Raw genomic sequence first — 23944 nt, 5'->3', positions numbered from 1 at the left:
AAAAAATATATATATAAAATAGTAAAATGGAAGGGGAGTGCTAGATTTAAATTAATCGTGAAGTGGAGCGCCCCCTGTATAAAGTAAAAGTGAGAAAAGCTTACAGCACCTGGTATGCCCAGGAGGTCTCCCATCCAAGTACTAACCAGACCCTACCCTGCTTAGCTTCCGAGATCAGACGAGATCGGGCGTGTTCAGGGTGGTATGGCCGTAAGCGAGAGATGCTACCAAAAACAGCCCTTTTGCATTACACGCGTCTATACATGCCAGTTAGTCCCATTGGATCCAACTCCTGGTTTTTTATTTTTTTTATCTGACTCACACTGCAGCCCCACCATCCAATCGGCAGCGCCGGACACACACCAAACATTCACCAAACTACTCAGCCGGCAGCCTACCACAATTATTCCATTCTTTCCGCATCCGCACACTTCCTTCTTTTTAACTCCTTTTCACTACCGCACAGGTTAATCGCCGCACGTCCCCCGCCGGCAAACATTACTCCTTTGCCTACTGCATGCAGGCTTCTCTTAACGACCCTCTGTTATCAACTCCGCTAACAGCCACAAAATCTCCGCCGCACGAAGCCCACTGGTAGCTGCTGAATCACATGCTTCTCCAAAACGTCGCGCTGTCAGAACACTGGGAGCTACACACACCAACAAGTCCATACTGCAGGCTGCAGCCAGAACAATTTTCTACATTCAAACATCGACGGCCTCTTCTCTCTAAAAATTCACCAGACCGCTTCTACCACCAGCAAAGAAGTTTCCATCCCTAATTCCTCTGTGATTCCCACTAACCTAAACATTAAGCTGGCATTGAAGGGTGTGAATTACCCCGGCCAATCTGTTCTTTTAAATACAGCTTTTAGCAAGTTTTGAAAGGAGAAGAGCAGAACTTGCTATGCCAATAATATCGAGTCTTCTGTGGCGAAGTGGTTTTTGCATAGAAAACAAAGCGGTCAGTTGAAGAGGAATAATATCAGTACTTTGTTTAAAACTGTGTGTAAAAAGCTGTCTCTTTATCATTAACAATAAGTTGTAAAACGTGAATGGGGAGTGACAGTCTTCAAGTTTGTGAGAAGATCGCGCCCTGGTGGAATAAAGGCACGAAGAGCTTACAGCACCTAGAATTACCAGGCAGTATTTAGAGTAAAACGGTGTGTAAAAGCTGCCTTTATGAATGAGAGAAAAAAAAAAAAAAATATATATATATATATATATATATATATAAAATAGTAAAATGGAAGGGGAGTGATAGATTTAAATTAATCGTGAAGTGGAGCGCCCCCTGTATAAAGTAAAAATGAGAAAAGCTTACAGCACCTGGTATTCCCAGGAGGTCTCCCATCCAAGTACGAACCAGACCCTACCCTGCTTGGCTTCCGAGATCAGACGAGATCGGGCGTGTTCAGGGTGGTATGGCCGTAAGCGAGAGATGCTACCAAAAACAGCCCTTTTGCATTACACGCCTCTATACATGCCAGTTGGTCCCATTGGATCCTACTAATGTTCTTTTTTTTTTTTTATCTGACTCACACTGCAGCCCCACCATCCAATCGGCAGCGCCGGACCCACACCAAACATTCACCAAACTACTCAGCCGGCAGCCTACCACAATTATTCCATTCTTTCCGCATCCGCACACTTCCTTCTTTTTAACTCCTTTTCACTACCGCACAGGTTAATCGCCGCACGTCCCCCGCCGGCAAACATTACTCCTTTGCCTACTGCATGCAGGCTTCTCTTAACGACCCTCTGTTATCAACTCGGCTAACAGCCACAAAATCTCCGCCGCACGAAGCCCACTGGTAGCTGCTGAATCACATGCTTCCCCAAAACGTCGCGCTGTCAGAACACTGGGAGCTACACACACGAACAAGTCCATACTGCAGGCTGCAGCCAGAACAATTTTCTACATTCAAACATCGACGGCCTCTTCTCTCTAAAAATTCACCAGACCGCTTCTACCACCAGCAAAGAAGTTTCCATCCCTAATTCCTCTGTGATTCCCACTAACCTAAACATTAAGCTGGCATTGAAGGGTGTGAATTACCCCGGCCAATCTGTTCTTTTAAATACAGCTTTTAGCAAGTTTTGAAAGGAGAAGAGCAGAACTTGCTATGCCAATAATATCGAGTCTTCTGTGGCGAAGTGGTTTTTGCATAGAAAACAAAGCGGTCAGTTGAAGAGGAATAATATCAGTACTTTGTTTAAAACTGTGTGTAAAAAGCTGTCTCTTTATCATTAACAATAAGTTGTAAAACGTGAATGGGGAGTGACAGTCTTCAAGTTTGTGAGAAGATCGCGCCCTGGTGGAATAAAGGCACGAACAGCTTACAGCACCTAGAATTACCAGGAAGTATTTAGAGTAAAATGGTGTGTAAAAGCTGCCTTTATGAATGAGAGAAAAATATAGATATATATAAAATAGTAAAATGGAAGGGGAGTGATAGATTTAAATTAATCGTGAAGTGGAGCGCCCCCTGTATAAAGTAAAAGTGAGAAAAGCTTACAGCACCTGGTATTCCCAGGAGGTCTCCCATCCAAGTACTGACCAGACCCTACCCTGCTTGGCTTCCGAGATCGGATGAGATCGGGCGTGTTTAGGGTGGTATGGCCGTAAGCGAGAGACGTGACCAAAAACACCCCTTTTGCATTACATGCGTCTATACATGCCAGTTAGTCCCATTGGATCCTACTCCTGGTTTTTTTTTTTTTTATCTGACTCACACTGCAGCCCCACCATCCAATCGGCAGCGCCGGACCCACACCAAACATTCACCAAACTACTCAGCCGGCAGCCTACCACAATTATTCCATTCTTTCCGCATCCGCACACTTCCTTCTTTTTAACTCCTTTTCACTACCGCACAGGTTAATCGCCGCACGTCCCCCGCCGGCAAACATTACTCCTTTGCCTACTGCATGCAGGCTTCTCTTAACGACCCTCTGTTATCAACTCCGCTAACAGCCACAAAATCTCCGCCGCACGAAGCCCACTGGTAGCTGCTGAATCACATGCTTCCCCAAAACGTCGCGCTGTCAGAACACTGGGAGCTACACACACCAACAAGTCCATACTGCAGGCTGCAGCCAGAACAATTTTCTACATTCAAACATCGACGGCCTCTTCTCTCTAAAAATTCACCAGACCGCTTCTACCACCAGCAAAGAAGTTTCCATCCCTAATTCCTCTGTGATTCCCACTAACCTAAACATTAAGCTGGCATTGAAGGGTGTGAATTACCCCGGCCAATCTGTTCTTTTAAATACAGCTTTTAGCAAGTTTTGAAAGGAGAAGAGCAGAACTTGCTATGCCAATAATATCGAGTCTTCTGTGGCAAAGTGGTTTTTGCATAGAAAACAAAGCGGTCAGTTGAAGAGGAATAATATCAGTACTTTGTTTAAAACTGTGTGTAAAAAGCTGTCTCTTTATCATTAACAATAAGTTGTAAAACGTGAATGGGGAGTGACAGTCTTCAAGTTTGTGAGAAGATCGCGCCCTGGTGGAATAAAGGCACGAACAGCTTACAGCACCTAGAATTACCAGGAAGTATTTAGAGTAAAACGGTGTGTAAAAGCTGCCTTTATGAATGAGAGAAAAATATATATATATATAAAATAGTAAAATGGAAGGGGAGTGATAGATTTAAATTAATCGTGAAGTGGAGCGCCCCCTGTATGAAGTAAAAGTGAGAAAAGCTTACAGCACCTGGAATTCCCAGGTGGTCTCCCATCCAAGTACTAACCAGACCCTACCCTGCTTAGCTTCCAAGATCAGACGAGATCGGGCGTGTTCAGGGTGGTATGGCCGTAAGCGAGAGATGCAACCAAAAACAGCCCTTTTGCATTACACGCCTCTATACATGCCAGTTGGTCCCATTGGATCCTACTAATGTTCTTTTTTTTTTTTTTATCTGACTCACACTGCAGCCCCACCATCCAATCGGCAGCGCCGGACCCACACCAAACATTCACCAAACTACTCAGCCAGCAGCCTACCACAATTATTCCATTCTTTCCGCATCCGCACACTTCCTTCTTTTTAACTCCTTTTCACTACCGCACAGGTTAATCGCCGCACGTCCCCCGCCGGCAAACATTACTCCTTTGCCTACTGCATGCAGGCTTCTCTTAACGACCCTCTGTTATCAACTCCGCTAACAGCCACAAAATCTCCGCCGCACGAAGCCCACTGGTAGCTGCTGAATCACATGCTTCCCCAAAACGTCGCGCTGTCAGAACACTGGGAGCTACACACACCAACAAGTCCATACTGCAGGCTGCAGCCAGAACAATTTTCTACATTCAAACATCGACGGCCTCTTCTCTCTAAAAATTCACCAGACCGCTTCTACCACCAGCAAAGAAGTTTCCATCCCTAATTCCTCTGTGATTCCCACTAACCTAAACATTAAGCTGGCATTGAAGGGTGTGAATTACCCCGGCCAATCTGTTCTTTTAAATACAGCTTTTAGCAAGTTTTGAAAGGAGAAGAGCAGAACTTGCTATGCCAATAATATCGAGTCTTCTGTGGCGAAGTGGTTTTTGCATAGAAAACAAAGCGGTCAGTTGAAGAGGAATAATATCAGTACTTTGTTTAAAACTGTGTGTAAAAAGCTGTCTCTTTATCATTAACAATAAGTTGTAAAACGTGAATGGGGAGTGACAGTCTTCAAGTTTGTGAGAAGATCGCGCCCTGGTGGAATAAAGGCACGAACAGCTTACAGCACCTAGAATTACCAGGAAGTATTTAGAGTAAAACGGTGTGTAAAAGCTACCTTTATGAATGAGAGAAAAATATATATATATATAAAATAGTAAAATGGAAGGGGAGTGATAGATTTAAATTAATCGTGAAGTGGAGCGCCCCCTGTATAAAGTAAAAGTGAGAAAAGCTTACAGCACCTGGTATTCCCAGGAGGTCTCCCATCCAAGTACTAACCAGACCCTACCCTGCTTGGCTTCCGAGATCGGATGAGATCTGGCGTGTTCAGGGTGGTATGGCCATAAGTGAGAGACGCTACCAAAAACAGCCCTTTTGCATTACACGCGTCTATACATGCTAGTTAGTCCCATTGGATCCTACTCCTGGTTTTTTTTTTTTTTTTATCTGACTCACACTGCAGCACCACCATCCAATCGGCAGCGCCGGACCCACACCAAACATTCACCAAACTACTCAGCCGGCAGCCTACCACAATTATTCCATTCTTTCCGCATCCGCACACTTCCTTCTTTTTAACTCCTTTTCACTACCGCACAGGTTAATCGCCGCACGTCCCCCGCCGGCAAACATTACTCCTTTGCCTACTGCATGCAGGCTTCTCTTAACGACCCTCTGTTATCAACTCCGCTAACAGCCACAAAATCTCCGCCGCACGAAGCCCACTGGTAGCTGCTGAATCACATGCTTCCCCAAAACGTCGCGCTGTCAGAACACTGGGAGCTACACACACCAACAAGTCCATACTGCAGGCTGCAGCCAGAACAATTTTTTACATTCAAACATCGACGGCCTCTTTTCTCTAAAAATTCACCAGACCGCTTCTACCACCAGCAAAGAAGTTTCCATCCCTAATTCCTCTGTGATTCCCACTAACCTAAACATTAAGCTGGCATTGAAGGGCCAATCTGTTCTTTTAAATACAGCTTTTAGCAAGTTTTGAAAGGAGAAGAGCAGAACTTGCTATGCCAATAATATCGAGTCTTCTGTGGCGAAGTGGTTTTTGCATAGAAAACAAAGCGGTCAGTTGAAGAGGAATAATATCAGTACTTTGTTTAAAACTGTGTGTAAAAAGCTGTCTCTTTATCATTAACAATAAGTTGTAAAACGTGAATGGGGAGTGACAGTCTTCAAGTTTGTGAGAAGATCGCGCCCTGGTGGAATAAAGGCACGAACAGCTTACAGCACCTAGAATTACCAGGAAGTATTTAGAGTAAAACGGTGTGTAAAAGCTGCCTTTATGAATGAGAGAAAAATATATATATATATAAAATAGTAAAATGGAAGGGGAGTGATAGATTTAAATTAATCGTGAAGTGGAGCGCCCCCTGTATGAAGTAAAAGTGAGAAAAGCTTACAGCACCTGGAATTCCCAGGTGGTCTCCCATCCAAGTACTAACCATACCCTACCCTGCTTAGCTTCCAAGATCAGACGAGATCGGGCGTGTTCAGGGTGGTATGGCCGTAAGCGAGAGATGCAACCAAAAACAGCCCTTTTGCATTACACGCCTCTATACATGCCAGTTGGTCCCATTGGATCCTACTAATGTTCTTTTTTTTTTTTTTATCTGACTCACACTGCAGCCCCACCATCCAATCGGCAGCGCCGGACCCACACCAAACATTCACCAAACTACTCAGCCAGCAGCCTACCACAATTATTCCATTCTTTCCGCATCCGCACACTTCCTTCTTTTTAACTCCTTTTCACTACCGCACAGGTTAATCGCCGCACGTCCCCCGCCGGCAAACATTACTCCTTTGCCTACTGCATGCAGGCTTCTCTTAACGACCCTCTGTTATCAACTCCGCTAACAGCCACAAAATCTCCGCCGCACGAAGCCCACTGGTAGCTGCTGAATCACATGCTTCCCCAAAACGTCGCGCTGTCAGAACACTGGGAGCTACACACACCAACAAGTCCATACTGCAGGCTGCAGCCAGAACAATTTTCTACATTCAAACATCGACGGCCTCTTCTCTCTAAAAATTCACCAGACCGCTTCTACCACCAGCAAAGAAGTTTCCATCCCTAATTCCTCTGTGACTCCCACTAACCTAAACATTAAGCTGGCATTGAAGGGTGTGAATTACCCCGGCCAATCTGTTCTTTTAAATACAGCTTTTAGCAAGTTTTGAAAGGAGAAGAGCAGAACTTGCTATGCCAATAATATCGAGTCTTCTGTGGCGAAGTGGTTTTTGCATAGAAAACAAAGCGGTCAGTTGAAGAGGAATAATATCAGTACTTTGTTTAAAACTGTGTGTAAAAAGCTGTCTCTTTATCATTAACAATAAGTTGTAAAACGTGAATGGGGAGTGACAGTCTTCAAGTTTGTGAGAAGATCGCGCCCTGGTGGAATAAAGCCACGAACAGCTTACAGCACCTTGAATTACCAGGAAGTATTTAGAGTAAAACGGTGTGTAAAAGCTACCTTTATGAATGAGAGAAAAAAAAAAATATATATATATATAAAATAGTAAAATGGAAGGGGAGTGATAGATTTAAATTAATCGTGAAGTGGAGCGCCCCCTGTATAAAGTAAAAGTGAGAAAAGCTTACAGCACCTGGTATTCCCAGGAGGTCTCCCATCCAAGTACTAACCAGACCCTACCCTGCTTGGCTTCCGAGATCGGATGAGATCTGGCGTGTTCAGGGTGGTATGGCCATAAGTGAGAGACGCTACCAAAAACAGCCCTTTTGCATTACACGCGTCTATACATGCTAGTTAGTCCCATTGGATCCTACTCCTGGTTTTTTTTTTTTTTTTATCTGACTCACACTGCAGCACCACCATCCAATCGGCAGCGCCGGACCCACACCAAACATTCACCAAACTACTCAGCCGGCAGCCTACCACAATTATTCCATTCTTTCCGCATCCGCACACTTCCTTCTTTTTAACTCCTTTTCACTACCGCACAGGTTAATCGCCGCACGTCCCCCGCCGGCAAACATTACTCCTTTGCCTACTGCATGCAGGCTTCTCTTAACGACCCTCTGTTATCAACTCCGCTAACAGCCACAAAATCTCCGCCGCACGAAGCCCACTGGTAGCTGCTGAATCACATGCTTCCCCAAAACGTCGCGCTGTCAGAACACTGGGAGCTACACACACCAACAAGTCCATACTGCAGGCTGCAGCCAGAACAATTTTTTACATTCAAACATCGACGGCCTCTTTTCTCTAAAAATTCACCAGACCGCTTCTACCACCAGCAAAGAAGTTTCCATCCCTAATTCCTCTGTGATTCCCACTAACCTAAACATTAAGCTGGCATTGAAGGGCCAATCTGTTCTTTTAAATACAGCTTTTAGCAAGTTTTGAAAGGAGAAGAGCAGAACTTGCTATGCCAATAATATCGAGTCTTCTGTGGCGAAGTGGTTTTTGCATAGAAAACAAAGCGGTCAGTTGAAGAGGAATAATATCAGTACTTTGTTTAAAACTGTGTGTAAAAAGCTGTCTCTTTATCATTAACAATAAGTTGTAAAACGTGAATGGGGAGTGACAGTTTTCAAGTTTGTGAGAAGATCGCGCCCTGGTGGAATAAAGGCACGAACAGCTTACAGCACCTAGAATTACCAGGAAGTATTTAGAGTAAAACGGTGTGTAAAAGCTACCTTTATGAATGAGAGAAAAAAAAAAAAAAAAAAAAAAAAAAAAAAAATATATATATATATATATATTATATATATATACATATATATATATATATATATATATATATATATATATATATATAAAATAGTAAAATGGAAGGGGAGTGATAGATTTAAATTAATCGTGAAGTGGAGCGCCCCCTGTATAAAGTAAAAGTGAGAAAAGCTTACAGCACCTGGTATTCCCAGGAGGTCTCCCATCCAAGTACTGACCAGACCCTACCCTGCTTGGCTTCCGAGATCGGATGAGATCGGGCGTGTTTAGGGTGGTATGGCCGTAAGCGAGAGACGTGACCAAAAACAGCCCTTTTGCATTACACGCGTCTATACATGCCAGTTAGTCCCATTGGATCCTACTCCTGGTTTTTTTTTTTTTTATCTGACTCACACTGCAGCCCCACCATCCAATCGGCAGCGCCGGACCCACACCAAACATTCACCAAACTACTCAGCCGGCAGCCTACCACAATTATTCCATTCTTTCCGCATCCGCACACTTCCTTCTTTTTAACTCCTTTTCACTACCGCACAGGTTAATCGCCGCACGTCCCCCGCCGGCAAACATTACTCCTTTGCCTACTGCATGCAGGCTTCTATTAACGACCCTCTGTTATCAACTCCGCTAACAGCCACAAAATCTCCGCCGCACCAAGCCCACTGGTAGCTGCTGAATCAGATGCTTCCCCAAAACATTGCGCTGTCAGAACACTGGGAGCTACACACACCAACAAGTCCATACTGCAGGCTGCAGCCAGAACAATTTTCTACATTCAAACATCGACGGCCTCTTCTCTCTAAAAATTCACCAGACCGCTTCTACCACCAGCAAAGAAGTTTCCATCCCTAATTCCTCTGTGATTCCCACTAACCTAAACATTAAGCTGGCATTGAAGGGTGTGAATTACCCCGGCCAATCTGTTCTTTTAAATACAGCTTTTAGCAAGTTTTGAAAGGAGAAGAGCAGAACTTGCTATGCCAATAATATCGAGTCTTCTGTGGCGAAGTGGTTTTTGCATAGAAAACAAAGCGGTCAGTTGAAGAGGAATAATATCAGTACTTTGTTTAAAACTGTGTGTAAAAAGCTGTCTCTTTATCATTAACAATAAGTTGTAAAACGTGAATGGGGAGTGACAGTCTTCAAGTTTGTGAGAAGATCGCGCCCTGGTGGAATAAAGGCACGAACAGCTTACAGCACCTAGAATTACCAGGAAGTATTTAGAGTAAAACGGTTTCTAAAAGCTGCCTTTTTGAATGAGAGAAAAATATATATATATATAAAATAGTAAAATGGAAGGGGAGTGATAGATTTAAATTAATCGTGAAGTGGAGCGCCCCCTGTATAAAGTAAAAGTGAAAAAAGCTTACAGCACCTGGTATTCCCAGGAGGTCTCCCATCCAAGTACTGACCAGACCCTACCCTGCTTGGCTTCCGAGATCGGATGAGATCGGGCGTGTTTAGGGTGGTATGGCCGTAAGCGAGAGACGTGACCAAAAACAGCCCTTTTGCATTACACGCGTCTATACATGCCAGTTAGTCCCATTGGATCCTACTCCTGGTTTTTTTTTTTTTTATCTGACTCACACTGCAGCCCCACCATCCAATCGGCAGCGCCGGACCCACACCAAACATTCACCAAACTACTCAGCCGGCAGCCTACCACAATTATTCCATTCTTTCCGCATCCGCACACTTCCTTCTTTTTAACTCCTTTTCACTACCGCACAGGTTAATCGCCGCACGTCCCCCGCCGGCAAACATTACTCCTTTGCCTACTGCATGCAGGCTTCTATTAACGACCCTCTGTTATCAACTCCGCTAACAGCCACAAAATCTCCGCCGCACCAAGCCCACTGGTAGCTGCTGAATCAGATGCTTCCCCAAAACATTGCGCTGTCAGAACACTGGGAGCTACACACACCAACAAGTCCATACTGTAGGCTGCAGCCAGAACAATTTTCTACATTCAAACATCGACGGCCTCTTCTCTCTAAAAATTCACCAGACCGCTTCTACCACCAGCAAAGAAGTTTCCATCCCTAATTCCTCTGTGATTCCCACTAACCTAAACATTAAGCTGGCATTGAAGGGTGTGAATTACCCCGGACAATCTGTTCTTTTAAATACAGCTTTTAGCAAGTTTTGAAAGGAGAAGAGCAGAACTTGCTATGCCAATAATATCGAGTCTTCTGTGGCGAAGTGGTTTTTGCATAGAAAACAAAGCGGTCAGTTGAAGAGGAATAATATCAGTACTTTGTTTAAAACTGTGTGTAAAAAGCTGTCTCTTTATCATTAACAATAAGTTGTAAAACGTGAATGGGGAGTGACAGTCTTCAAGTTTGTGAGAAGATCGCGCCCTGGTGAATAAAGGCACGAACAGCTTACAGCACCTAGAATTACCAGGAAGTATTTAGAGTAAAACGGTTTCTAAAAGCTGCCTTTTTGAATGAGAGAAAATATATATATATATAAAATAGTAAAATGAAGGGGAGTGATAGATTTAAATTAATCGTGAAGTGGAGCGCCCCCTGTATAAAGTAAAAGTGAGAAAAGCTTACAGCACCTGGTATTCCCAGGAGGTCTCCCATCCAAGTACTGACCAGACCCTACCCTGCTTGGCTTACGAGATCGGATGAGATCGGGCGTGTTTAGGGTGGTATGGCCGTAAGCGAGAGACGTGACCAAAACAGCCCTTTTGCATTACACGCGTCTATACATGCCAGTTAGTCCCATTGGATCCTACTCCTGGTTTTTTTTTTTTTTATCTGACTCACACTGCAGCCCCACCATCCAATCGGCAGCGCCGGACCCACACCAACATTCACCAAACTACTCAGCCGGCAGCCTACCACAATTATTCCATTCTTTCCGCATCCGCACACTTCCTTCTTTTTAACTCCTTTTCACTACCGCACAGGTTAATCGCCGCACGTCCCCCGCCGGCAAACATTACTCCTTTGCCTACTGCATGCAGGCTTCTATTAACGACCCTCTGTTATCAACTCCGCTAACAGCCACAAAATCTCCGCCGCACCAAGCCCACTGGTAGCTGCTGAATCAGATGCTTCCCCAAAACGTTGCGCTGTCAGAACACTGGGAGCTACACACACCAACAAGTCCATACTGTAGGCTGCAGCCAGAACAATTTTCTACATTCAAACATCGACGGCCTCTCTCTCTAAAAATTCACCAGACCGCTTCTACCACCAGCAAAGAAGTTTCCATCCCTAATTCCTCTGTGATTCCCACTACCTAAACATTAAGCTGGCATTGAAGGGTGTGAATTACCCCGGACAATCTGTTCTTTTAAATACAGCTTTTAGCAAGTTTTGAAAGGAGAAGAGCAGAACTTGCTATGCCAATAATATCGAGTCTTCTGTGGCGAAGTGGTTTTTGCATAGAAAACAAAGCGGTCAGTTGAAGAGGAATAATATCAGTACTTTGTTTAAAACTGTGTGTAAAAAGCTGTCTCTTTATCATTAACAATAAGTTGTAAAACGTGAATGGGGAGTGACAGTCTTCAAGTTTGTGAGAAGATCGCGCCCTGGTGGAATAAAGGCACGAACAGCTTACAGCACCTAGAATTACCAGGAAGTATTTAGAGTAAAACGGTTTCTAAAAGCTGCCTTTTGAATGAGAGAAAAATATATATATATAAAATAGTAAAATGGAAGGGGAGTGATAGATTTAAATTAATCGTGAAGTGGAGCGCCCCCTGTATAAAGTAAAAGTGAGAAAAGCTTACAGCACCTGGTATTCCCAGGAGGTCTCCCATCCAAGTACTGACCAGACCCTACCCTGCTTGGCATCCGAGATCGGATGAGATCGGGCGTGTTTAGGGTGGTATGGCCGTAAGCGAGAGACGTGACCAAAAACACCCCTTTTGCATTACACGCGTCTATACATGCCAGTTAGTCCCATTGGATCCTACTCCTGTTTTTTTTTTTTTTTTATCTGACTCACACTGCAGCCCCCACCATCCAATCGGCAGCGCCGGACCCACACCAAACATTCACCAAACTACTCAGCCGGCAGCCTACCACAATTATTCATTCTTTCCGCATCCGCACACTTCCTTCGTTTTAACTCCTTTTCACTACCGCACAGGTTAATCGCCGCACGTCCCCCGCCGGCAAACATTACTCCTTTGCTACTGCATGCAGGCTTCTCTTAACGACCCTCTGTTATCAACTCCGCTAACAGCCACAAATCTCCGCCGCACGAAGCCCACTGGTAGCTGCTGAATCACATGCTTCCCCAAAACGTCGCGCTGTCAGAACACTGGGAGCTACACACACCAACAAGTCCATACTGCAGGCTGCAGCCAGAACAATTTTCTACATTCAAACATCGACGGCCTCTTCTCTCTAAAAATTCACCAGACCGCTTCTACCACCAGCAAAGAAGTTTCCATCCCTAATTCCTCTGTGATTCCCACTAACCTAAACATTAAGCTGGCATTGAAGGGTGTGAATTACCCCGGCCAATCTGTTCTTTTAAATACAGCTTTTAGCAAGTTTTGAAAGGAGAAGAGCAGAACTTGCTATGCCAATAATATCGAGTCTTCTGTGGCGAAGTGGTTTTTGCATAGAAAACAAAGCGGTCAGTTGAAGAGGAATAATATCAGTACTTTGTTTAAAACTGTGTGTAAAAAGCTGTCTCTTTATCATTAACAATAAGTTGTAAAACGTGAATGGGGAGTGACAGTCTTCAAGTTTGTGAGAAGATCGCGCCCTGGTGGAATAAAGGCACGAACAGCTTAGAGCACCTTGAATTACCAGGAAGTATTTAGAGTAAAACGGTGTGTAAAAGCTACCTTTATGAATGAGAGAAAAATATATATATATAAAAATAGTAAAATGGAAGGGGAGTGATAGATTTAAATTAATCGTGAAGTGGAGCGCCCCCTGTATAAAGTAAAAGTGAGAAAAGCTTACAGCACCTGGTATTCCCAGGAGGTCTCCCATCCAAGTACTAACCAGACCCTACCCTGCTTGACTTCCGAGATCGGATGAGATCTGGCGTGTTCAGGGTGGTATGGCCATAAGTGAGAGACGCTACCAAAAACAGACCTTTTGCATTACACGCGTCTATACATGCCAGTTAGTCCCATTGGATCCTACTCCTGGTTTTTTTTTTTTTTTTATCTGACTCACACTGCAGCACCACCATCCAATCGGCAGCGCCGGACCCACACCAAACATTCACCAAACTACTCAGCCGGCAGCCTACCACAATTATTCCATTCTTTCCGCATCCGCACACTTCCTTCTTTTTAACTCCTTTTCACTACCGCACAGGTTAATCGCCGCACGTCCCCCGCCGGCAAACATTACTCCTTTGCCTACTGCATGCAGGCTTCTCTTAACGACCCTCTGTTATCAACTCCGCTAACAGCCACAAAATCTCCGCCGCACGAAGCCCACTGGTAGCTGCTGAATCACATGCTTCCCCAAAACGTCGCGCTGTCAGAACACTGGGAGCTACACACACCAACAAGTCCATACTGCAGGCTGCAGCCAGAACAATTTTTTACATTCAAACATCGACGGCCTCTTTTCTCTAAAAATTCACCAGACCGCTTCTACCACCAGCAAAGAAGTTTCCATCCCTAATTCCTCTGTGATTCCCACTAACCTAAACATTAAGCTGGCATTGAAGGGCCAATCTGTTCTTTTAAATACAGCTTTTAGCAAGTTTTGAAAGGAGAAGAGCAGAACTTGCTATGCCAATAATATCGAGTCTTCTGTGGCGAAGTGGTTTTTGCATAGAAAACAAAGCGGTCAGTTGAAGAGGAATAATATCAGTACTTTGTTTAAAACTGTGTGTAAAAAGCTGTCTCTTTATCATTAACAATAAGTTGTAAAACGTGAATGGGGAGTGACAGTTTTCAAGTTTGTGAGAAGATCGCGCCCTGGTGGAATAAAGGCACGAACAGCTTACAGCACCTAGAATTACCAGGAAGTATTTAGAGTAAAACGGTGTGTAAAAGCTACCTTTATTAATGAGAGAAAAAAAAAAAAATAAAAAAATAAAAATATATATATATATATATATACATATATATATATATATATATATATATATATATATATATAAAATAGTAAAATGGAAGGGGAGTGATAGATTTAAATTAATCGTGAAGTGGAGCGCCCCCTGTATAAAGTAAAAGTGAGAAAAGCTTACAGCACCTGGTATTCCCAGGAGGTCTCCCATCCAAGTACTGACCAGACCCTACCCTGCCTGGCTTCCGAGATCGGATGAGATCGGGCGTGTTTAGGGTGGTATGGCCATAAGCGAGAGACGTGACCAAAAACACCCCTTTTGCATTACACGCGTCTATACATGCCAGTTAGTCCCATTGGATCCTACTCCTGGTTTTTTTTTTTTTTATCTGACTCACACTGCAGCCCCACCATCCAATCGGCAGCGCCGGACCCACACCAAACATTCACCAAACTACTCAGCCGGCAGCCTACCACAATTATTCCATTCTTTCCGCATCCGCACACTTCCTTCTTTTTAACTCCTTTTCACTACCGCACAGGTTAATCGGCGCACGTCCCCCGCCGGCAAACATTACTCCTTTGCCTACTGCATGCAGGCTTCTATTAACGACCATCTGTTATCAACTCCGCTAACAGCCACAAAATCTCCGCCGCACGAAGCCCACTGGTAGCTGCTGAATCAGATGCTTCCCCAAAACATCGCGCTGTCAGAACACTGGGAGCTACACACACCAACAAGTCCATACTGCAGGCTGCAGCCAGAACAATTTTCTACATTCAAACATCGACGGCCTCTTCTCTCTAAAAATTCACCAGACCGCTTCTACCACCAGCAAAGAAGTTTCCATCCCTAATTCCTCTGTGATTCCCACTAACCTAAACATTAAGCTGGCATTGAAGGGTGTGAATTACCCCGGCCAATCTGTTCTTTTAAATACAGCTTTTAGCAAGTTTTGAAAGGAGAAGAGCAGAACTTGCTATGCCAATAATATCGAGTCTTCTGTGGCGAAGTGGTTTTTGCATAGAAAACAAAGCGGTCAGTTGAAGAGGAATAATATCAGTACTTTGTTTAAAACTGTGTGTAAAAAGCTGTCTCTTTATCATTAACAATAAGTTGTAAAACGTGAATGGGGAGTGACAGTCTTCAAGTTTGTGAGAAGATCGCGCCCTGGTGGAATAAAGGCACGAACAGCTTACAGCACCTAGAATTACCAGGAAGTATTTAGAGTAAAACGGTGTGTAAAAGCTGCCTTTATGAATGAGAGAAAAATATATATATATATAAAATAGTAAAATGGAAGGGGAGTGATAGATTTAAATTAATCGTGAAGTGGAGCGCCCCCTGTATGAAGTAAAAGTGAGAAAAGCTTACAGCACCTGGAATTCCCAGGTGGTCTCCCATCCAAGTACTAACCAGACCCTACCCTGCTTAGCTTCCAAGATCAGACGAGATCGGGCGTGTTCAGGGTGGTATGGCCGTAAGCGAGAGATGCAACCAAAAACAGCCCTTTTGCATTACACGCCTCTATACATGCCAGTTGGTCCCATTGGATCCTACTAATGTTCTTTTTTTTTTTTTTATCTGACTCACACTGCAGCCCCACCATCCAATCGGCAGCGCCGGACCCACACCAAACATTCACCAAACTACTCAGCCAGCAGCCAACCACAATTATTCCATTCTTTCCGCATCCGCACACTTCCTTCTTTTTAACTCCTTTTCACTACCGCACAGGTTAATCGCCGCACGTCCCCCGCCGGCAAACATTACTCCTTTGCCTACTGCATGCAGGCTTCTCTTAACGACCCTCTGTTATCAACTCCGCTAACAGCCACAAAATCTCCGCCGCACGAAGCCCACTGGTAGCTGCTGAATCACATGCTTCCCCAAAACGTCGCGCTGTCAGAACACTGGGAGCTACACACACCAACAAGTCCATACTGCAGGCTGCAGCCAGAACAATTTTCTACATTCAAACATCGACGGCCTCTTCTCTCTAAAAATTCACCAGACCGCTTCTACCACCAGCAAAGAAGTTTCCATCCCTAATTCCTCTGTGATTCCCACTAACCTAAACATTAAGCTGGCATTGAAGGGTGTGAATTACCCCGGCCAATCTGTTCTTTTAAATACAGCTTTTAGCAAGTTTTGAAAGGAGAAGAGCAGAACTTGCTATGCCAATAATATCGAGTCTTCTGTGGCGAAGTGGTTTTTGCATAGAAAACAAAGCGGTCAGTTGAAGAGGAATAATATCAGTACTTTGTTTAAAACTGTGTGTAAACAGCTGTCTCTTTATCATTAACAATAAGTTGTAAAACGTGAATGGGGAGTGACAGTCTTCAAGTTTGTGAGAAGATCGCGCCCTGGTGGAATAAAGGCACGAACAGCTTACAGCACCTAGAATTACCAGGAAGTATTTAGAGTAAAACGGTGTGTAAAAGCTACCTTTATGAATGAGAGAAAAATATATATATATATAAAATAGTAAAATGGAAGGGGAGTGATAGATTTAAATTAATCGTGAAGTGGAGCGCCCCCTGTATAAAGTAAAAGTGAGAAAAGCTTACAGCACCTGGTATTCCCAGGAGGTCTCCCATCCAAGTACTAACCAGACCCTACTCTGCTTGGCTTCCGAGATCGGATGAGATCTGGCGTGTTCAGGGTGGTATGGCCATAAGTGAGAGACGCTACCAAAAACAGCCCTTTTGCATTACACGCGTCTATACATGCCAGTTAGTCCCATTGGATCCTACTCCTGGTTTTTTTTTTTTTTTTATCTGACTCACACTGCAGCACCACCATCCAATCGGCAGCGCCGGACCCACACCAAACATTCACCAAACTACTCAGCCGGCAGCCTACCACAATTATTCCATTCTTTCCGCATCCGCACACTTCCTTCTTTTTAACTCCTTTTCACTACCGCACAGGTTAATCGCCGCACGTCCCCCGCCGGCAAACATTACTCCTTTGCCTACTGCATGCAGGCTTCTCTTAACGACCCTCTGTTATCAACTCCGCTAACAGCCACAAAATCTCCGCCGCACGAAGCCCACTGGTAGCTGCTGAATCACATGCTTCCCCAAAACGTCGCGCTGTCAGAACACTGGGAGCTACACACACCAACAAGTCCATACTGTAGGCTGCAGCCAGAACAATTTTCTACATTCAAACATCGACGGCCTCTTCTCTCTAAAAATTCACCAGACCGCTTCTACCACCAGCAAAGAAGTTTCCATCCCTAATTCCTCTGTGATTCCCACTAACCTAAACATTAAGCTGGCATTGAAGGGTGTGAATTACCCCGGCCAATCTGTTCTTTTAAATACAGCTTTTAGCAAGTTTTGAAAGGAGAAGAGCAGAACTTGCTATGCCAATAATATCGAGTCTTCTGTGGCGAAGTGGTTTTTGCATAGAAAACAAAGCGGTCAGTTGAAGAGGAATAATATCAGTACTTTGTTTAAAACTGTGTGTAAAAAGCTGTCTCTTTATCATTAACAATAAGTTGTAAAACGTGAATGGGGAGTGACAGTCTTCAAGTTTGTGAGAAGATCGCGCCCTGGTGGAATAAAGGCACGAACAGCTTACAGCACCTAGAATTACCAGGAAGTATTTAGAGTAAAACGGTTTCTAAAAGCTGCCTTTTTGAATGAGAGAAAAATATATATATATATAAAATAGTAAAATGGAAGGGGAGTGATAGATTTAAATTAATCGTGAAGTGGAGCGCCCCCTGTATAAAGTAAAAGTGAGAAAAGCTTACAGCACCTGGTATTCCCAGGAGGTCTCCCATCCAAGTACTGACCAGACCCTACCCTGCTTGGCATCCGAGATCGGATGAGATCGGGCGTGTTTAGGGTGGTATGGCCGTAAGCGAGAGACGTGACCAAAAACACCCCTTTTGCATTACACGCGTCTATACATGCCAGTTAGTCCCATTGGATCCTACTCCTGGTTTTTTTTTTTTTTTTTATCTGACTCACACTGCAGCCCCACCATCCAATCGGCAGCGCCGGACCCACACCAAACATTCACCAAACTACTCAGCCGGCAGCCTACCACAATTATTCCATTCTTTCCGCATCCGCACACTTCCTTCTTTTTAACTCCTTTTCACTACCGCACAGGTTTATCGCCGCATGTCCCCCGCCGGCAAACATTACTCCTTTGCCTACTGCATGCAGGCTTCTCTTAACGACCCTCTGTTATCAACTCCGCTAACAGCCACAAAATCTCCGCCGCACGAAGCCCACTGGTAGCTGCTGAATCACATGCTTCCCCAAAACGTCGCGCTGTCAGAACACTGGGAGCTACACACACCAACAAGTCCATACTGCAGGCTGCAGCCAGAACAATTTTCTACATTCAAACATCGACGGCCTCTTCTCTCTAAAAATTCACCAGACCGCTTCTACCACCAGCAAAGAAGTTTCCATCCCTAATTCCTCTGTGATTCCCACTAACCTAAACATTAAGCTGGCATTGAAGGGTGTGAATTACCCCGGCCAATCTGTTCTTTTAAATACAGCTTTTAGCAAGTTTTGAAAGGAGAAGAGCAGAACTTGCTATGCCAATAATATCGAGTCTTCTGTGGCGAAGTGGTTTTTGCATAGAAAACAAAGCGGTGAGTTGAAGAGGAATTATATCAGTACTTTGTTTAAAACTGTGTGTAAAAAGCTGTCTCTTTATCATTAACAATAAGTTGTAAAACGTGAATGGGGAGTGACAGTCTTCAAGTTTGTGAGAAGATCGCGCCCTGGTGGAATAAAGGCACGAACAGCTTACAGCACCTAGAATTACCAGAAAGTATTTAGAGTAAAACGGTTTCTAAAAGCTGCCTTTATGAATGAGAGAAAAAAAAATATATATATATAAAATAGTAAAATGGAAGGGGAGTGATAGATTTAAATTAATCGTGAAGTGGAGCGCCCCCTGTATAAAGTAAAAGTGAGAAAAGCTTACAGCACCTGGTATTCCCAGGAAGTCTCCCATCCAAGTACTAACCAGACCCTACCCTGCTTAGCTTCCAAGATCAGGCGTGTTCAGGGTGGTATGGCCGTAAGCGAGAGATGCTACCAAAAACAGCCCTTTTGCATTACACGCCTCTATACATGCCAGTTGGTCCCATTGGATCCTACTAATGTTCTTTTTTTTTTTTTATCTGACTCACACTGCAGCCCCACCATCCAATCGGCAGCGCCGGACCCACACCAAACATTCACCAAACTACTCAGCCGGCAGCCTACCACAATTATTCCATTCTTTCCGCATCCGCACACTTCCTTCTTTTTAACTCCTTTTCACTACCGCACAGGTTAATCGCCGCACGTCCCCCGCCGGCAAACATTACTCCTTTGCCTACTGCATGCAGGCTTCTCTTAACGACCCTCTGTTATCAACTCCGCTAACAGCCACAAAATCTCCGCCGCACGAAGCCCACTGGTAGCTGCTGAATCACATGCTTCCCCAAAACGTCGCGCTGTCAGAACACTGGGAGCTACACACACCAACAAGTCCATACTGCAGGCTGCAGCCAGAACAATTTTTTACATTCAAACATCGACGGCCTCTTCTCTCTAAAAATTCACCAGACCGCTTCTACCACCAGCAAAGAAGTTTCCATCCCTAATTCCTCTGTGATTCCCACTAACCTAAACATTAAGCTGGCATTGAAGGGTGTGAATTACCCCGGCCAATCTGTTCTTTTAAATACAGCTTTTAGCAAGTTTCGAAAGGAGAAGAGCAGAACTTGCTATGCCAATAATATCGAGGCTTCTGTGGCGAAGTGGTTTTTGCATAGAAAACAAAGCGGTCAGTTGAAGAGGAATAATATCAGTACTTTGTTTAAAACTGTGTGTAAAAAGCTGTCTCTTTATCATTAACAATAAGTTGTAAAACGTGAATGGGGAGTGACAGTTTTCAAGTTTGTGAGAAGATCGCGCCCTGGTGGAATAAAGGCACGAACAGCTTACAGCACCTAGAATTACCAGGAAGTATTTAGAGTAAAACGGTGTGTAAAAGCTGCCTTTATGAATGAGAGAAAAATATATATATATATATAAAATAGTAAAATGGAAGGGGAGTGATAGATTTAAATTAATGGTGAAGTGGAGCGCCCCCTGTATAAAGTAAAAGTGAGAAAAGCTTACAGCACCTGGTATTCCCAGGAGGTCTCCCATCCAAGTACTAACCAGACCCTACCCTGCTTGGCTTCCGAGATCAGACGAGATCGGGCGTGTTCAGGGTGGTATGGCCGTAAGCGAGAGATGCTACCAAAAACAGCCCTTTTGCGTTACACGCCTCTATACATGCCAGTTGGTCCCATTGGATCCTACTAATGTTCTTTTTTTTTTTTTTATCTGACTCACACTACAGCCCCACCATCCAATCGGCAGCGCCGGACCCACACCAAACATTCACCAAACTACTCAGCCGGCAGCCTACCACAATTATTCCATTCTTTCCGCATCCGCACACTTCCTTCTTTTTAACTCCTTTTCACTACCGCACAGGTTAATCGCCGCACGTCCCCCGCCGGCAAACATTACTCCTTTGCCTACTGCATGCAGGCTTCTCTTAACGACCCTCTGTTATCAACTCCGCTAACAGCCACAAAATCTCCGCCGCACGAAGCCCACTGGTAGCTGCTGAATCACATGCTTCCCCAAAACGTCGCGCTGTCAGAACACTGGGAGCTACACACACCAACAAGTCCATACTGCAGGCTGCAGCCAGAACAATTTTCTACATTCAAACATCGACGGCCTCTTCTCTCTAAAAATTCACCAGACCGCTTCTACCACCAGCAAAGAAGTTTCCATCCCTAATTCCTCTGTGATTCCCACTAACCTAAACATTAAGCTGGCATTGAAGGGTGTGAATTACCCCGGCCAATCTGTTCTTTTAAATACAGCTTTTAGCAAGTTTTGAAAGGAGAAGAGCAGAACTTGCTATGCCAATAATATCGAGTCTTCTGTGGCGAAGTGGTTTTTGCATAGAAAACAAAGCGGTCAGTTGAAGAGGAATAATATCAGTACTTTGTTTAAAACTGTGTGTAAAAAGCTGTCTCTTTATCATTAACAATAAGTTGTAAAACGTGAATGGGGAGTGACAGTCTTCAAGTTTGTGAGAAGATCGCGCCCTGGTGGAATAAAGGCACGAAGAGCTTACAGCACCTAGAATTACCAGGCAGTATTTAGAGTAAAACGGTGTGTAAAAGCTGCCTTTATGAAAGAGAGAAAATAAAAATATATATATAAAATAGTAAAATGGAAGGGGAGTAATAGATTTAAATTAATCGTGAAGTCGAGCGCCCCCTGTATAAAGTAAAAGTGAGAAAAGCTTACAGCACCTGGTATTCCCAGGGGGTCTCCCATCCAAGTACTAACCAGACCCTACGCTGATTAGCTTCCGAGATCAGACGAGATCGGGCGTGTTCAGGGTGGTATGGCCATAAGCGAGAGACGCTACCAAAAACAGCCCTTTTGCATTACACGCCTCTATACATGCCAGTTGGTCCCATTGGATCCTACTCCTGGTTTTTTTTTTTTTTTTATGTGACTCACACTGCAGCCCCACCATCCAATCGGCAACGCCGGACCCACACCAAACATTCACCAAACTACTCAGCCGGCAGCCTACCACAATTATTCCATTCTTTCCGCATCCGCACACTTCCTTCTCTTTAACTCCTTTTCACTACCGCACAGGTTAATCGCCGCACGTCCCCCGCCAGCAAACATTACTCCTTTGCCTACTGCATGCAGGCTTCTCTTAACGACCCTCTGTTATCAACTCCGCTAACAGCCACAAAATCTCCGCCGCACGAAGCCCACTGGTAGCTGCTGAATCACATGATTCCCCAAAACGTTGCGCTGTCAGAACACTGGGAGCTACACACACGAACAAGTCCATACTGCAGGCTGCAGCCAGAACAATTTTCTACATTCAAACATCGACGGCCTCTTCTCTCTAAAAATTCACCAGACCGCTTCTACCACCAGCAAAGAAGTTTCCATCCCTAATTCCTCTGTGATTCCCACTAACCTAAACATTAAGCTGGCATTGAAGGGTGTGAATTACCCCGGCCAATCTGTTCTTTTAAATACAGCTTTTAGCAAGTTTCGAAAGGAGAAGAGCAGAACTTGCTATGCCAATAATATCGAGGCTTCTGTGGCGAAGTGGTTTTTGCATAGAAAACAAAGCGGTCAGTTGAAGAGGAATAATATCAGTACTTTGTTTAAAACTGTGTGTAAAAAGCTGTCTCTTTATCATTAACAATAAGTTGTAAAACGTGAATGGGGAGTGACAGTTTTCAAGTTTGTGAGAAGATCGCGCCCTGGTGGAATAAAGGCACGAACAGCTTACAGCACCTAGAATTACCAGGAAGTATTTAGAGTAAAACGGTGTGTAAAAGCTGCCTTTATGAATGAGAGAAAAATATGTATATATATATAAAATAGTAAAATGGAAGGGGAGTGATAGATTTAAATTAATCGTGAAGTGGAGCGCCCCCTGTATAAAGTAAAAGTGAGAAAAGCTTACAGCACCTGGTATTCCCAGGAGGTCTCCCATCCAAGTACTAACCAGACCCTACCCTGCTTGGCTTCCAAGATCAGACGAGATCGGGCGTGTTCAGGGTGGTATGGCCGTAAGCGAGAGATGCTACCAAAAACAGCCCTTTTGCGTTACACGCCTCTATACATGCCAGTTGGTCCCATTGGATCCTACTAATGTTCTTTTTTTTTTTTTTTATCTGACTCACACTACAGCCCCACCATCCAATCGGCAGCGCCGGACCCACACCAAACATTCACCAAACTACTCAGCCGGCAGCCTACCACAATTATTCCATTCTTTCCGCATCCGCACACTTCCTTCTTTTTAACTCCTTTTCACTACCGCACAGGTTAATCGCCGCACGTCCCCCGCCGGCAAACATTACTCCTTTGCCTACTGCATGCAGGCTTCTCTTAACGACCCTCTGTTATCAACTCGGCTAACAGCCACAAAATCTCCGCCGCACGAAGCCCACTGGTAGCTGCTGAATCACATGCTTCCCCAAAACGTCGCGCTGTTAGAACACTGGGAGCTACACACACCAACAAGTCCATACTGCAGGCTGCAGCCAGAACAATTTTCTACATTCAAACATCGACGGCCTCTTCTCTCTAAAAATTCACCAGACCGCTTCTACCACCAGCAAAGAAGTTTCCATCCCTAATTCCTCTGTGATTCCCACTAACCTAAACATTAAGCTGGCATTGAAGGGTGTGAATTACCCCGGCCAATCTGTTCTTTTAAATACAGCTTTTAGCAAGTTTTGAAAGGTGAAGAGCAGAACTTGCTATGCCAATAATATCGAGTCTTCTGTGGCGAAGTGGTTTTTGCATAGAAAACAAAGCGGTCAGTTGAAGAGGAATAATATCAGTACTTTGTTTAAAACTGTGTGTAAAAAGCTGTCTCTTTATCATTAACAATAAGTTGTAAAACGTGAATGGGGAGTGACAGTCTTCAAGTTTGTGAGAAGATCGCGCCCTGGTGGAATA

At 44.3% G+C, this 23944-nt stretch overlaps 19 non-coding genes and 1 pseudogene across 19 annotated transcripts; all 20 read right to left on the bottom strand.

Moving 5' to 3' along the window:
- Nucleotides 1-97: 97 nt before the first annotated feature.
- Nucleotides 98-216, bottom strand: LOC125733849 (5S ribosomal RNA). Its single transcript, XR_007393183.1, has one exon. It is a non-coding gene; the product is annotated as a 5S ribosomal RNA (ribosomal RNA).
- Nucleotides 217-1316: 1100 nt separating this feature from the next.
- Nucleotides 1317-1435, bottom strand: LOC125734204 (5S ribosomal RNA). Its single transcript, XR_007393527.1, has one exon. It is a non-coding gene; the product is annotated as a 5S ribosomal RNA (ribosomal RNA).
- Nucleotides 1436-2511: 1076 nt separating this feature from the next.
- Nucleotides 2512-2630, bottom strand: LOC125734424 (5S ribosomal RNA). The gene has a single exon (XR_007393736.1). It is a non-coding gene; the product is annotated as a 5S ribosomal RNA (ribosomal RNA).
- Nucleotides 2631-3705: 1075 nt separating this feature from the next.
- Nucleotides 3706-3824, bottom strand: LOC125733588 (5S ribosomal RNA). Its single transcript, XR_007392928.1, has one exon. It is a non-coding gene; the product is annotated as a 5S ribosomal RNA (ribosomal RNA).
- A 1077-nt stretch (nt 3825-4901) lies between these two features.
- LOC125735847 (5S ribosomal RNA) lies at nt 4902-5020 on the bottom strand. Its single transcript, XR_007395133.1, has one exon. It is a non-coding gene; the product is annotated as a 5S ribosomal RNA (ribosomal RNA).
- Nucleotides 5021-6082: 1062 nt separating this feature from the next.
- Nucleotides 6083-6201, bottom strand: LOC125735722 (5S ribosomal RNA). The gene has a single exon (XR_007395014.1). It is a non-coding gene; the product is annotated as a 5S ribosomal RNA (ribosomal RNA).
- A 1083-nt stretch (nt 6202-7284) lies between these two features.
- Nucleotides 7285-7403, bottom strand: LOC125735846 (5S ribosomal RNA). The gene has a single exon (XR_007395132.1). It is a non-coding gene; the product is annotated as a 5S ribosomal RNA (ribosomal RNA).
- Nucleotides 7404-8553: 1150 nt separating this feature from the next.
- LOC125734423 (5S ribosomal RNA) lies at nt 8554-8672 on the bottom strand. The gene has a single exon (XR_007393735.1). It is a non-coding gene; the product is annotated as a 5S ribosomal RNA (ribosomal RNA).
- A 1075-nt stretch (nt 8673-9747) lies between these two features.
- LOC125734422 (5S ribosomal RNA) lies at nt 9748-9866 on the bottom strand. Its single transcript, XR_007393734.1, has one exon. It is a non-coding gene; the product is annotated as a 5S ribosomal RNA (ribosomal RNA).
- A 1072-nt stretch (nt 9867-10938) lies between these two features.
- LOC125736454 (5S ribosomal RNA) lies at nt 10939-11057 on the bottom strand. The gene has a single exon (XR_007395732.1). It is a non-coding gene; the product is annotated as a 5S ribosomal RNA (ribosomal RNA).
- A 1068-nt stretch (nt 11058-12125) lies between these two features.
- LOC125736018 (5S ribosomal RNA) lies at nt 12126-12244 on the bottom strand. Its single transcript, XR_007395301.1, has one exon. It is a non-coding gene; the product is annotated as a 5S ribosomal RNA (ribosomal RNA).
- Nucleotides 12245-13317: 1073 nt separating this feature from the next.
- Nucleotides 13318-13436, bottom strand: LOC125735202 (5S ribosomal RNA). The gene has a single exon (XR_007394501.1). It is a non-coding gene; the product is annotated as a 5S ribosomal RNA (ribosomal RNA).
- Nucleotides 13437-14566: 1130 nt separating this feature from the next.
- LOC125737075 (5S ribosomal RNA) lies at nt 14567-14685 on the bottom strand. The gene has a single exon (XR_007396341.1). It is a non-coding gene; the product is annotated as a 5S ribosomal RNA (ribosomal RNA).
- A 1075-nt stretch (nt 14686-15760) lies between these two features.
- On the bottom strand, nt 15761-15879 carry LOC125733587 (5S ribosomal RNA). The gene has a single exon (XR_007392927.1). It is a non-coding gene; the product is annotated as a 5S ribosomal RNA (ribosomal RNA).
- A 1077-nt stretch (nt 15880-16956) lies between these two features.
- Nucleotides 16957-17075, bottom strand: LOC125737157 (5S ribosomal RNA). The gene has a single exon (XR_007396423.1). It is a non-coding gene; the product is annotated as a 5S ribosomal RNA (ribosomal RNA).
- Nucleotides 17076-18152: 1077 nt separating this feature from the next.
- LOC125736017 (5S ribosomal RNA) lies at nt 18153-18271 on the bottom strand. Its single transcript, XR_007395300.1, has one exon. It is a non-coding gene; the product is annotated as a 5S ribosomal RNA (ribosomal RNA).
- Nucleotides 18272-19351: 1080 nt separating this feature from the next.
- LOC125731955 (5S ribosomal RNA) lies at nt 19352-19460 on the bottom strand (annotated as a pseudogene).
- A 1078-nt stretch (nt 19461-20538) lies between these two features.
- Nucleotides 20539-20657, bottom strand: LOC125732897 (5S ribosomal RNA). The gene has a single exon (XR_007392260.1). It is a non-coding gene; the product is annotated as a 5S ribosomal RNA (ribosomal RNA).
- A 1078-nt stretch (nt 20658-21735) lies between these two features.
- On the bottom strand, nt 21736-21854 carry LOC125736173 (5S ribosomal RNA). Its single transcript, XR_007395459.1, has one exon. It is a non-coding gene; the product is annotated as a 5S ribosomal RNA (ribosomal RNA).
- A 1079-nt stretch (nt 21855-22933) lies between these two features.
- On the bottom strand, nt 22934-23052 carry LOC125734277 (5S ribosomal RNA). The gene has a single exon (XR_007393595.1). It is a non-coding gene; the product is annotated as a 5S ribosomal RNA (ribosomal RNA).
- Nucleotides 23053-23944: the final 892 nt, after the last annotated feature.

Source organism: Brienomyrus brachyistius, chromosome 2, assembly GCF_023856365.1.
Source record: "Brienomyrus brachyistius isolate T26 chromosome 2, BBRACH_0.4, whole genome shotgun sequence".
Lineage (NCBI taxonomy): Eukaryota > Metazoa > Chordata > Actinopteri > Osteoglossiformes > Mormyridae > Brienomyrus > Brienomyrus brachyistius.
This window is presented reverse-complemented; position numbering and strand designations above follow the sequence as displayed.